The sequence below is a fragment of the Callospermophilus lateralis genome, chromosome 2 (assembly GCF_048772815.1).
Source record: "Callospermophilus lateralis isolate mCalLat2 chromosome 2, mCalLat2.hap1, whole genome shotgun sequence".
Classification (NCBI taxonomy): domain Eukaryota; kingdom Metazoa; phylum Chordata; class Mammalia; order Rodentia; family Sciuridae; genus Callospermophilus; species Callospermophilus lateralis.
In genome coordinates, this window is record NC_135306.1 from 164,560,865 (window position 1) to 164,574,763 (window position 13,899).

General features: G+C 41.8%; 1 pseudogene; it reads left to right on the forward strand.

The window, feature by feature from the left end:
- The first annotated feature begins 12,247 nt into the window (after positions 1 to 12,247).
- LOC143389504 (E3 ubiquitin-protein ligase RNF146 pseudogene) lies at positions 12,248 to 13,223 on the forward strand (annotated as a pseudogene).
- The last annotated feature ends 676 nt before the right edge of the window (positions 13,224 to 13,899 follow it).

Here is a 13,899-nt window from a genome sequence, read left to right on the forward strand (position 1 = left end):
ACAAGAGTAATATAAATATATAGGGGGAAAATTCAATAACACAACAGTTTCACCAAGCAGAAAAAAATGCAAGCAGTATGAAAAGACAAGGAAAGAAAGGACCACAAGCAATGCAGGTCAACTCAATGTTAGAAGAGGTAATATTTGCAGCAGATGGAATGTCAGATAAAGAATTCAGGGTATACGTGCTTCAGATGATCTGGAGTCTCAAGGAAGACATTAGACAGCAAAATCAGACAATGAAAGATCACTTTGACAATGAATTAGATAAACAAATCCAAGAAGCAAAAGATCAACTGTACAGGGAGATAGAGGTTATAAAAAACAAACAAACAGAAATCCTAGAAATGCAGGAAGCAATAAACCAACTTAAAAACTCAAATGAGAATACTGCCATCAGAGTAGGACACTTAGAAGATAGAACATCAGACAATGAAGCAAAGTATTTCAACTTGAAAAGAACATAGACAGCTCAGCAAGACTCTTAAGAAACCATGAGCAGAACATCCAAGAAATATGGGATAACATAAAGAGACTAAACGTAAGAGTCATTGGGATACAGGAAGGTATAGAGGTCCAAACCAAAGGAATGAGCAATCTGTTCAATGAAATAATGCGAGAAAACCTCCCAGACTTGAAGAATGAGACAGAATCCCAAATCCTAGAAGCCTACAGGACGCCGAATGTGCAAAATCATAAGAGATCCACACCTAGACACATTATAATGAAGATGCCCAACATACAGAATAAGGAGAGAATTTTAAAAGCTACAAGAGAAAGGAAGCAGATTACATTTAGGGGTAAACCAATCAGGATAACAGCTGATCTTTCAACACAGACTCTGAAAGCTAGAAGATCCTGGAATAACATATTTCAAACGCTAAAAGAAAATGGGTTCCAACCAAGAATTGTGTATCCAGCGAAATTAAGCTTCAGGATGGAAGATGAAATTAAAACCTTCCACGATAAACAAAAGTTAAAAGAATTTGCAGCTAGAAAACCATCTCTTCAAAACATCCTCAGCAAAACATTACATGAAGAGGAAATGGAAAATAACAATGAAAACCAACAGTAGGAGGTAGTACAGTAAAGGGAAAAATAATCAAAGAGGAAAAACAAACCATGTTAAGTAACATAAATAAACAAATATGGCTGGAAGAACAATTCATATCTCAATAATAACCCTAAATGTTAATGGCTTAAACTCACCAATTACGAGACACAGGCTAGTAGAATGGATAAAAAAAAAAAAAAGGTCCAACAATATGCTGCCTACAGGAGATGCATTTGATAGGAAAAGACATACATAGACTGAAGGTGAAAGGTTGGGAAAAATCATATCACTCATATGGACTTCAGAAACAAGCAGGAGTGTCCATACTCATATCAAATAAAATAGATTTCAAGCCAAAGTTAATCAAAAAGGATAAAGAGGGACACTACAGACTGCTCAAGGGAACCATACACCAACAAGACATAACAATCATAAATATATATGCCCCAAACAATGGTGCAGCTATGTTCATCAAACAAACTCTTCTCAAGTTCAAGAGTCTAATAGACCACCATTACAATAATTATGGGAGACTTCAACACACCTCTCTTACCACTGGACAGATCTTCCAAACAAAAGTTGAATAAAGAAACTATAGAACTCAATAATACAATTAATAACCTAGACTTAATTGACATATATAGAATATACCACCCAACATCAAGCAATTACTTTTTTCTCAGCAGCACATGGATCCTTCTCAAAAATAGATCATATATTATGTCACAGGGCAACTCTTAGACATTATAAAGGAGTAGAGATAATACCATGCATCTTATCTGATCATAATGGAATGAAACTGAAAATCAACGATAAAAGAAGGAAGGAAAAAACATGCATCACTTGGAGAATGAACAATAGGTTACTAAATGATCAATGGGTTATAGAAGACATCAAGGAGGAAATTAAAAAATTCTTAGAGATAAATGAAAACACAGACACAACATATCGGAATCTATGGGACACATTGAAAGCAGTTCTAAGAGGAAAATTAATTGTTTGGAGTTCATTCCTTAAAAAATGAAAGAAACAACAAATAAATGATCTCACACTTCATCTCAAAATCCTAGAAAAAGAAGAGCAAAACAACAGCAAAAGAAGTAGAAGGCAAGAAATAATTAAAATCAGAGCTGAAATTAATGAAATCAAAACAAAAGAAACAATTAAAAAAATTGACAAAACTCAAAGTTGGTTCTTTGAAAAATTAAATAAGATCAACAGACCCTTAGCCATGCTAACGAAGAGAAGAAGAGAGAGAACTCAAATTACTAGCATACGGGATGAAAAAGGCAATATCACAACAGACACGTCAGAAATACTGAAGATAATTAGAAATTATTTTGAATCCTTATACTCCAATAAAATAGAAGATAGTGAAGGCATTGATAAGTTTCTTAAGTCATATGATCTGCCCAGATTGAGTCAGGAGGATATAGACAACCTAAACAGACCAATATCAATTGAGGAAATAGAAGAAGTCATCAAAAGACTACCAACCAAGAAAAGCCCAGGACCTGATGGGTATACAGCAGAGTTTTACAAAACCTTTAAAGAAGAACTAATACCAATACTTTTTAAGTTATTCCAGGAAATAGAAAAAGAGGAAGAACTTCCAAATTCATTCTATGAGGCCAACATCACCCTGATTTCTAAACCAGACAAAGACACTTCAAAGAAAGAAATCTACGGACCAATATCTCTAACGAACCTAGATGCAAAAATCCTCAATAAAATTCTGGCAAATTGGATACAAAAACATATCAAAAAAATTGTGCACCATGATCAAGTAGAATTCACCCCTGGGATGCAAGGTTGGTTCAATATACGGAAATCAATAAATGTTATTCACCACCTCAATAGACTTAAAGATAAGAACCATATGATCATCTCGATAGATGCAGAAAAAGCATTCGACAAAGTACAGAATCCCTTTATGTTCAAAACTCTAGAAAAACTAGGGATAACAGGAACATACCTCAATATTGTAAAAGCTATCTATGCTAAGCCTCAGGCTAGCATCATTCTGAACGGAGAAAAACTGAAGGCATTCCCCCTAAAATCTGGAACAAGACATGGATGCCCTCTCTCACCACTTCTGCTCAACATAGTTCTCGAAACACTGGCCAGAGCAATTAGACAGACGAAAGAAATTAAAGGCATAAAAATAGGAAAAGAAGAACTTAAATTATCACTATTTGCAGTTGACATGATTCTATACCTAGCAGACCCAAAAGGGTCTACAAAGAAACTATTAGAGCTAATAAATGAATTCAGCAAAGTGGCAGGATATAAAATCAACACGCATAAATCAAAGGCATTCCTGTATATCAGCGACAAATCCTCTGAAATGGAAATGAGGACAACCACTCCATTCACAATATCCTCAAAAAAAAAAAAATACTTGGGAAGAGGTGAAAGACTTATACAATGAAAACTACAGAACCCTAAAGAGAGAAATAGAAGAAGATCTTAGAAGATGGAAAAATATACCCTGTTCATGGATAGGCAGAACTAACATCATCAAAATGGCGATATTACCAAAAGTTCTCTATAGGTTTAATGCAATGCCAATCAAAATCCCAACAGCATTTCTTGTAGAAATAGATAAAGCAATCATGAAATTCATATGGAAAAATAAAAGACCCAGAATAGCAAAAACAACTCTAAGCAGGAAGTGTGAATCAGGTGGTATAGCGATACCAAACTTCAAACTATACTACAGAGCAATAGTAACAAAAACAGCATGGTACTGGTACCAAAACAGGCAGGTGGACCTATGGTACGGAATAGAGGACACAGAAACCAATCCACAAAATTACAACTATCTTATATTTGATAAAGGGGCTAAAAGCATGCAATGGAGGAAGGATAGCATCTTCAAGAAATGGTGCTGGGAAAACTGGAAATCCATATGTAACAAAATGAAACTGAATCCCTTTCTCTCGCCATGCACAAAAGTTAACTCAAAATGGATCAAGGAGCTTGATATCAAATCAGAGACACGGCGTCTGATAGAATAAAAAGTTGGCTACGATCTACATACTGTGGGGTCGGGCTCCAAATTCCTCAATAGGACACCCATAGCACAAGAGTTAATAACTAGAATCAACAAATGGGACTTACTCAAACTAAAAAGTTTTTTTCTCAGCAAAAAAAAAAAAAAACAATAAGAGAGGTAAATAGTGAGCCTACATCCTGGGAACAAATCTTTACTCTTTACACTTCAGATAGAGCCCTAATATTCAGAGTATACAAAGAACTCAAAAAATTAAACAAAAAGAAAACAAGTAACCCAATCAAGAAATGGGCCAAGGACCTGAACAGACACTTCTCAGAGGAGGACATACAATCAATCAACAAGTACATGAAAAAATGCTCACCATCTCTAGCAGTCAGAGAAATGCAAATGAAAACCACCCTAAGATACCATCTCACTCCAGTAAGATTGGCAGCCATTATGAAGTCAAATAACAACAAGTGCTGGCGAGGATGTGGGGAAAAGGGTACTCTTGTACATTGCTGGTGGGACTGCAAATTGGTGCGACCAATTTGGAAAGCAGTATGGAGATTCCTAGGAAAGCTGGGAATGGAACCACTATTTGACCCAGCTATTGCCCTTCTCGGACTATTCCCTGAAGACCTTAAAAGAGCGTACTACAGGGATACTGCCACATCGATGTTCATAGCAGCATAATTCACAATAGCTAGACTGTGGAACCAACCAAGATTCCCTTCAATAGATGAATGGATTAAAAAAAAATGTGGCATTTATACACCATGGAGTATTATGCAGCACTAAAAAATGACAAAATCATGGAATTTGCAGGGAAATGGATGGCACTAGAGCAGATTATGCTTAGTGAAACTAGCCAATTCCTAAAAAACAAATACCAAATGTCTTCATTGATATAATGAGAGCAACTAAGAACAGAGTAGGGAGGAAGAGCATGACAAGAAGATTAACATTAAACAGGGACAAGAGGTGGGAGGGAAAGGGAGAGAGAAGGGAAATCGCATGGAAATGGAAGGAGACCCTCAGGGGTATACAAAATTACATACAAGAGGAAGTGAGGGAAATGGGAAAAAAAAACAAGGGGGAGAAATGAATTATAGTAGAGGGGATAGAGAGAGAAGATGGGAGGGGAGGGGAGGGCGGAGGGGGGATAGTAGAGGATAGGAAAGGCAGCAGAATACAACAGACGCTAGTATGGCAATATGTAAATCAGTGGATGTGTAACCGATGTGATTCTGCAATCTGTATATGGGGTAAAAATGGGAGTTCATAACCCACTTGAATCAAAGTGTGAAATATTATATGTCAAGAACTATGTAATGTTTTGAACAACCAACAATAAAAATTAAAAAAAAAAAAGTGTGGTCCTGGGCACTGTCCCTTCTTCCAGCTCAGGCCACTGCTACTGCTATCAGCCTTCTTATAGTCCTAAGGGCTCCAGGATTTGGGGAAGGTAGTTGTAAATATCTAAGTAGGCATTGCAATGTCCCCTTCCTGAGGGAGCAGGCAGGCCCAGATTGGATGTTTGTCGATGGTCCAGGTTGGAGGTTTGAGTCCCAGTCTCATACAGACCACTGCAGAGTGCTGGAGGGAGAAGGAAGGGAATTCCAAGTTCAAAGCGCCATGCAAGTAGACAATGAGAGATGGACCCATGAGTAGGAGTGGCTAGAACTGGGTTTGTATGGAGGGTGATCTGCAAACAAGTGCAGATTCCTGATATGTGCCATCCATACTCTTGGCGGAGACTGGTTTGCTATTAGAGGCCAATGAATGTCTCTTTGGCTAAAATTCGCAGGTTAAAAATGGGCACATGTGATGGAATAAGAAGAGGATCAGGAAGTACAGGTTCTGTGTTCTAGACCTAGCTATGTCCAATGCACCCTGCGACTTGGGTCAAATGACCACCGTCCCTGTCTGTACAATGAAGCAAAAAGATAGATGGACCCTAGAGGCTTTTCCTGCTCAGAGGTCCCTGGATGAGTCCTCCTGTGCTCACTCCCACTTTTAGTTTCTTTGGGTTTCCACAGTCATTTTTTTTTTCCCATTCCCAAGGCTATTCTCACCACCAAACAAAGCAAACATCTAAAGTAGGACCGCGGAGAAGGGCTATGCTGCTCTGAGGAGGAGAGGAGAGTAGTGTCTTCCATTGCCCAGAGGCAACCAAGAGGTCAGGATGCATCCAATGTGTCGGGAGGGCTCCCTCTTGGAACCAGAGATTGGGAGACCAACCCCCCTCCAGTGATACCGAGAAGAGGATGCAGAACCTTGGGGGTCCGAGAGGGCTTTCTACCCAAGGCAGCTTGCAGCCCAGAGGGAGGGGGCCTAAGAAATGGTCCAGGTTGGGGAAGCAAAGTTCGCAGCCCTGGAACCAGTGTCGAGGCCCAATCCAGGGTAAGAGGCAGGACGGAAAATGGGAGCAGGCATCCAGGTCAGAAGCTGGGAAGTGGGGGAGGGAGGCAGAATAAATGGGGAAGAGGGGTCTAGTTCAGAACTAAGGCTAGCAGTGCCAGTGTCAGCACCTAGGTGATGTCAATGCCCAGGGCCAGACAGGGGTGAGAGGAGAGGCTGCTTCTCCAGGGACCTGCTCCTCTCCTGGCTTAGTCTAGTGTAGCAGGAGCCCTTCTTTCCCTGCACTCTGGATGGGTGGGACTTGGAAAGGTAGAAGTGGAATTGCAGGAGCCTCTTTGGAAATCACTGCAGCAAATGAAAAAGATGGAACATCCTGACGCGATTCTGGTCCAGCTGGATAACCATCTCTGTTTCCTGTGATGTTAGTCTTCAGGATGGGCATGTGCCTTTGGTCTCACTTGAGTCTATCTTATCCTCCTGATGGTCGGTTACTCTGTCTCATGGCATTTCTGCCTGCTGTGTTCCCTTGCCTCAGTCTTGGCCTCTTTGTCAAGGATACAACACTGATGGCCAAGGTCAGGTGCCCCTCCTCTCCACTGGGACTGCCCATCTAATAGAGCTCAAAGGAGATCTCAAATCCATGACTATACACTAGTCCACCTCAATAAAGAAAAAGGAACTTACAGCTTTCAAGCTAGGTGCTTCAAATTTATCCTTGCCTAATTAAATAGTCATCAAAATCCTAAAGAATGAAAATCATTGTTTTGTGATTAGTGGTAGCGACTATGGTCAGGGATTTACACTGTGGCGTTTATTCCTCCCAGGGTCCCCCTGACATAGGTACCCTTAATATATCAGTTCTACAGCTCAAGAAACTGAAGCCCAGAAATGTTAAGCAATTGATTGAAGTCACACCGCATTATATTAAGCACAGCCCGTGAGGCCTCATGGTTCAATCTACCACAGTTCAGAGAGTTTGTTTGCCTGTGACAACAAATAAGAACTGAGATCTGAACTCAGGTCTGCATCAGAAGTCCTTGCACTCTCCTTCTTCTGGTGGTACTCCCTTGCTGGTGGTAGGAAGAGAAGGAGGGTGAGGGTCACTGTCATCATCTCTGTCTAAGTCATGGGCCACCAACAGTGTCTTCTCCGAAATCCACATCTGACTTAATCCCCACTGTGGTGGTATTAAGAGGTGTGGCCTTTGGGAGGTGATGAAGCCTCAAACATGGGATTGCACCCTTATAAAAGAGCTCTGGAATAAATGGAGTGACCTCTTATTCCTTCTCCTTCTGCCTTGTGAGGACACAGCTTCTGTCTCCTCCAAAGGACAGAGCAAGAAGACACCATCTTTGAGGCTGAGCACAGCAGCCCTCATCAGACACTGAATGCCAGAGCCCTGAGCTTGGTTTTCTCAGAGTCTAGAAACGAATTTCTTATCTTTATAAATTCCCCAGCCTCGGATATTTTGTTATAGCAGCACCAACTGACCAAGGGAGATACCGAGGAAGCCAGACTGTCAGGTCCTGAATCTGCAAGTCCCCAGGGACCAGAGCATTACTGAGCAACCACTCATGGCATCATGCCTCTTCCAGCTGGAATTGCCCTGGCCACTGCATCTGACCCAGCCTGGGTGTTCTGTGTTGAGTCCTGCTAGTCCTTGTTCCCTCAGTGACCAGCTGGCCTGCCTCTGTGCTGGTGATGACCTCTGCTTTCCGTATCCTCTGGCTCTGCTGCAGGACTGGTACCGCCTCACTACTACGCTCTTCCCTGACTGCTACAGAGGCTTTCTCTTTGTGGTGGCCTCACCGGCTGTGTCCCCTGCTGTGAGTGCCTTTGGGGGGAATAGGTAATTGATATTAAAAAATTAAAACTTGGAGAGGAGGGTGGAGATAGATAATTTACCTATGCCAGCCTAGTAAAAAATGAGCCCATGATTACTGTTTTAAAATAAGGTGTCAGGAAGCAAGATTGATTTAAACCTGACATCTGTTTACACACAGTGATCTGCCATCAGAAGCATGTGTGGGGTCAAAAGAGCTATGTTTTGTCCCCATGACAGCTTGGCTCTGCTACCAGAAGCTCCTTGTGCTTCTGCAAGGGGAGGGGGGATAGCAAGATGCCTTGCCAATCACGGGCTGTGTCCTTGCTCCCTCTTTTCCTCAGCCACCAGTTTCTGCATCCCGACCATGTGCTTGATATTACTCGAAGCATCTGCAACAAAACGGGCAGTTTGAGGTAGTGAGAGACGGTGTGGCCTAGAGGTAAAGGCACAGGCTTGGGAATTAGGAAGATTCAACTCCGAATTTTACTTTTGTCATTAAGAGCCAGTAAGTCCCCTCAAGTCTCTTGGCCTCAAGTTCCTTATCCATAAAGCAGAGAACTGTTAGATCAGAGGGATGTGTATGTGGGACACTGACCCAGAGGAGATGCTCAGCACCACGGGGTCACTGTTGATGTCGGGCAGTCCTGACCCCATCACGCTTGGGAAAGGAAAGACGGTTTGGTTAATGAAGGATCCGCTGGGTGCATGTCAGATGCTGTGGGTATTCAGAAGGAGCAGTGGGCAGCTCTCTGGGAAGGTGCAGAAACACTTTAAGGAGGAGGGGAGATCTGAACAGGCCCTCAGAAAGTTTCTGAAATTCATGGGAAGTGAGCCCTACAGGAAGACATCTGCCTGCGCCTCTCGCAGTGTTCTCTGTGCGCACCCTTACTCTCCTGGTGGTCTCCTGTGGGAGCCTGCTCCGGCTCGCGGTCAGTGCTCGGTAGACCTTAGATATGGACCTCATTCCGCATTGGCGCTCGAGTGGCTTCCACTATTTTATAACGTCTGTTTTTCTCCTATAGATATTTCCTTCTCTTCTCTTCCCTTTCTAAAAGTGTTTATATTTTTAAGTCAGAATTAGACAAGCATACATTTAAAAACAAATCCAAATACATCTGCAGCATTTTCCCACACCCTCCTACCCCGTCTCCTCCTGCAGAGGCAAACCTCTTGCCTTTGAGCTGGTCACCTTTGCATCGACTTCTCTTTCTCCAAAACCATGACTGGTTTCCTCCCCTTGGTTTTTCGGCTTTGCCACATTCCTGATTTCCCTGCACTGTGTGGAGAAGGGGTTTCAGCTTTTTTTTTCTCCCTTACATCTTCCATATCCTTCCAATATGATTTGTCAGAACTTTGGTTACATCAATATTGTTGTTTAAATTTAAATGATTATGTGTGATGATTAACCTCATATGTCAACCTGTGTCTAGGCTATGGTACCCAGGTATTTGGTCAAACGCCAGTCTAGCTGTCACTATGAAGGCATTGTTTACATGAGAATAGCTTTCAAATCAGTAGGGTTTGAACCAGGTACATTACTCTCCATAAAGTGTGTGGGTGGGCCTCATCCAATCAGTTGAAGGCCTGACAAGAAAAAGACAGATCTCCCTAAGAAGTGGGGAATTCTGCCTCCAGACTGTTTTCAGACTTAAACTTCAACAGTGTCTTCTCTAGGTCTCCAACCTGCCAGGTTATCTTGCAGATTTTAGACTTGCCAACCCCTACTGGTTTGTGAGCCAAATCCTCAAAATAAATCTTTTTCTCTGTACACATCCAACTAGCTCTGTTTCCCTGGAGAACCCTGACTAATATACTATGCAAACAGTATTCACAGCTGAGCCGTGAAAATAAACAATTACTTTTCTTTTTATTTTTCTGCCCAATTCCTTCTTTTTTTTCCCTAAAAATAATAGTTGTCTTATTTTGATGTTGATATTCGCTGAGTTTCCTATTTACTTGTCACTAATTTGATCCCAATCTCTGCTGATTGTCTAAATCTCCCTTGAGACAGGCAGATGCTTGATGTCTCCTCTCCATTTCCTCTTCCTGAAGTGGTTTCTCACTATGGCTTTATGGACAAGCTGTGCAGTCACACAGGGCCCCGTCTTAGGGCTAATGCTCTCTTGTCACCGTCTTTGATCTTTAACAAGGAGCCCCCCATTTTCCAGTTCACCTGTGTATGATCCAGGTGAGATATTTAAACAGGTAAGAGGAAGGCTGTGCAAAACCATTCGGGGAAGGACGTATGAAGGGAGATTGAAGAGACAAGAGAAGGTGGGGGTGTGTCTTTGGTGGGTGGGAAACAGCGAGGCAAGCGGCCTGTCTCTGACAGAAAAGACACATTGGAACCAATGGGAAATGGTGTTGGGAATCGCGCAGGAGTCCGTGGTAGAGAGACTCCAATGCCAGATGAGGGATTTTCTACAGACTTGGAGGCCTCCAAGGGCTTATTTCCCCACCTAATGACAGCTGATATGTGTAGTCAGGGAAACTCCAGCTGGGCAGGATTTTCACACTTCCCTTTTCTTGGCACTGAAATAGGTTCATGGAGTAGGAAGGGATGAGGGAGAGAGCCTAGCAACTGAAAACAGGGAGCCCATAAGAGAGCGCTTCCTGTGAATTTTAAAACCCAGCCTAGTACAGAAGCAGAAGCAAGACTGCCAGAACTCTGGAAGGGAGCCAGGCAGGGTCTGGAGAATGCTACATCTAGGCAGCAGTTCTGGAATCACTAGATCCACACAGTTCAAGACCAGCCACCATTAGCACCTTATAGGAGCCTGTGAGCCTTATGGAAACCAGCACCAGGGAAACTGGGTTTGCCTTCCAGAAATTTCCATACTGCTGTGGCTGTATCTGGAGAATGCAAAGATGAGAGGGCTAATGGGGACCCCTTGCTGTCTGAACTTCAGCTACCATGTGTGTGATGTGGAATCCTCGCACTTTCTCCACAGGCATGGGGAAATAAAAAGCACCTCTCAGAATCCCTGGCAATATCATTCCAAAATGCACGTTCACATTCTAAAAGAAAGATATTTACAAGGTTTCAGAAAGAACTTCACTGATACCCCGTAGAAGTGCAGCTATTTTCCATACTAAAAGTATGTGGAAATCTGTTTGTGGTGGTACTCTTCACAATAGTCAAAAATCTGGAAGCAACCCAAAAGTATATCAACAGGACCGCTGGCACGACATTGTGGTATTCTTTGTAGCATCCAATAGATGCAGCTATATACGTAAATTAACTACAACACACGATAACATGGAGGAATCCCATGAATGTGACATTGGACAACTGAGATCGAGGTGTCTAAGCTACAGTTTCACTTACAAAAACTTCAAAAGCACAAAGCTGTTTTAGGTCTCAGAAGTCAGGTTAGCGGTTCTGTTCAGGAGTGGTGACAGCACAGGGCCATGTGGGGAAGCTTCTGGGATGCTGGCAATGTTCCATCTCTCCAGCTAGACATTTATCATTTTGGTATAACTTTATAGTAATCTGCTTTAAATAAAACACAGGTAGATTGAAAGTCCAAGGGTGGGAAAAGATGCACTATACAAAGAACAGGTATGAGAAAGTCCTTCTGAATGTTAGCTACACTAATATCAGATAAAATAGACTTCTGGATAGGAGTGGCATCAGAGGTAAAGGGGGATACTTCAGGATGATAAAAGGATCAATTCAGAAAAGACTGCAAGGTGACTATGGCTGTGGCCAGAAAGGGGGGAGGCTGGGGCACAGTACTTGCAGGGGACAAGTGTTAGCAATGAAAGGTGCAGAGACTTTCTTTTAGCCTGGTTGACTAAAGGAATTTGTGAAACAGGCTGCATTAGGAACAATCTTTTACAAAGAATGAACCAGCGTGGAAGAGAAGATGCTACAAGCTGGCTGACTGCTGAAGATGAGGTTTTATTTTTGTGGCAGGCATCTGTGAGATCTGTAATAGAAATGATGGGCTGTGGTGAAAACCATCATTCATAAACATGTTCCTACTAATCTCAAGAGTCCTAACGCTCCACCTTCTCAACTGTTCCTGAAGGTGCCGTTTGTCTGCAAACGTGAGTTCGCCCAGTTGGTCTGCCTTGTAAGCATGTTTTCTGCTATCTGTGTGTAAAGGAAGCTTTATGGCTCGGAAAGCAACGTGCCCTTTGTCCACAAGAAATTCCTGAGGATTCCCCTGACGAGTCAACTTTGTTGTCACCAAAAGAACTCAAGGCAGCAAGTAGAGGAAATGGTGAATATGCATGATATTATGAAGGGAGAAACGGGGTGGCAGTAATGATGACTGAATTAGCCGAGAGGTGGAAGATACTTCTTCCAAAGATAAAAATAAAATGTTAATTGCTAGGGTTCTCTATGTTGCTTATCTCCAAAATATGGTTCAGTGTAGGAGAAACAAACATGGGTATCATAGGAAAATTAAACAAGACATAATAGATATACCAAAGATGGTAGTAGCTGGACTTAGGCAGGACCGTGACCCTAGTACTGCAAACCTTGAGGGGAGAGCTCTGTCAATGGAGCTGACAGCTTGTTGCACTGCGTGGAGCTTCTGTTCAGCCTCCAGAGTCTTCTGCAAGGGTCTCAACATCAGTCGATGGCCAGTTAACTGGCCCTGCAGCCCCATCCCCTGGGCAGGCACTTATCTGAAAGACTCTTTTGCTCATTTACAACTTGATGGAGACAGCATAGCTAAAAGGAGTCATGGGGGAAGGAGAAGAAAATCATGTTTCATCATCTTCAGGAGGATACCCAACACCTCCACTGAAGAAATCAGATCAGATGCTGTAGCGATAGTGACGACATCTCTGCGCTGGTTGCACAGAACTCCTTGACCCAACAGAGACTTTTGGTTCCTAATGCAAACCAGACAGTAGCAGATCAAATAGCAGATGGTCCATTAGTAGCAGGGACTGGAACAGTGAGGGTCATTGTCAGATCTAGAAGGCCTGATGGACAATGAAGAGTATCTAAAGTTCAAATTTAAAAAGTCTTGTTCAGGGTTGAAATGGTTATCTGTAAACCTCTCCCCACACAATATTGTACTCATCCCTAGTTGTGCATTTCAGGAGTTGTGGTGAGAAGGGTAAGAATAGTTGAAATTTAAATGTCTAACATGTCTCTGCTCAGAAATGTATTTAATGCAAGGAACTTGGATGCTGACTGCTGAGAGCTGTTTAGTAATAATTCATTTTCTTGATCTTTGTTTACTTTATAGTTTTTAAATTTTAAATATCTTGAATTCTTTTGGCCAGTGTGCATATATCATCTGTGCATTCGTTGTCCTCATCTGACTCTTGCATGATCTTATTTTTCTGAATGGATTGGCATGAAACCATTATTAAAATTTGGCACCTGTGAGATGTTTGATATATATATATTATGAGCAGGAAGCTTAATTTAATGTGGAAATAGATGAGAATTTCGGATTTAAAAAGAGTTGGATAATAACTATTTTACAGTAAAGTTATTGAAATGGAATTGTTAAAAAAAAAAAAAAACCTGCTAGCAACTTGTGTGTCAGAAACTTTGTAACACATTTTATGGTGTTCTCATAGACTCTGCTGTCTAGTCTTTGCAGTTTGAAGTTTCACTTGGTCTGCATTTTTCTTTTTGATTAAAAATTTATAATTTAATAGATACTAGAGTTTATTTTTTTAAAA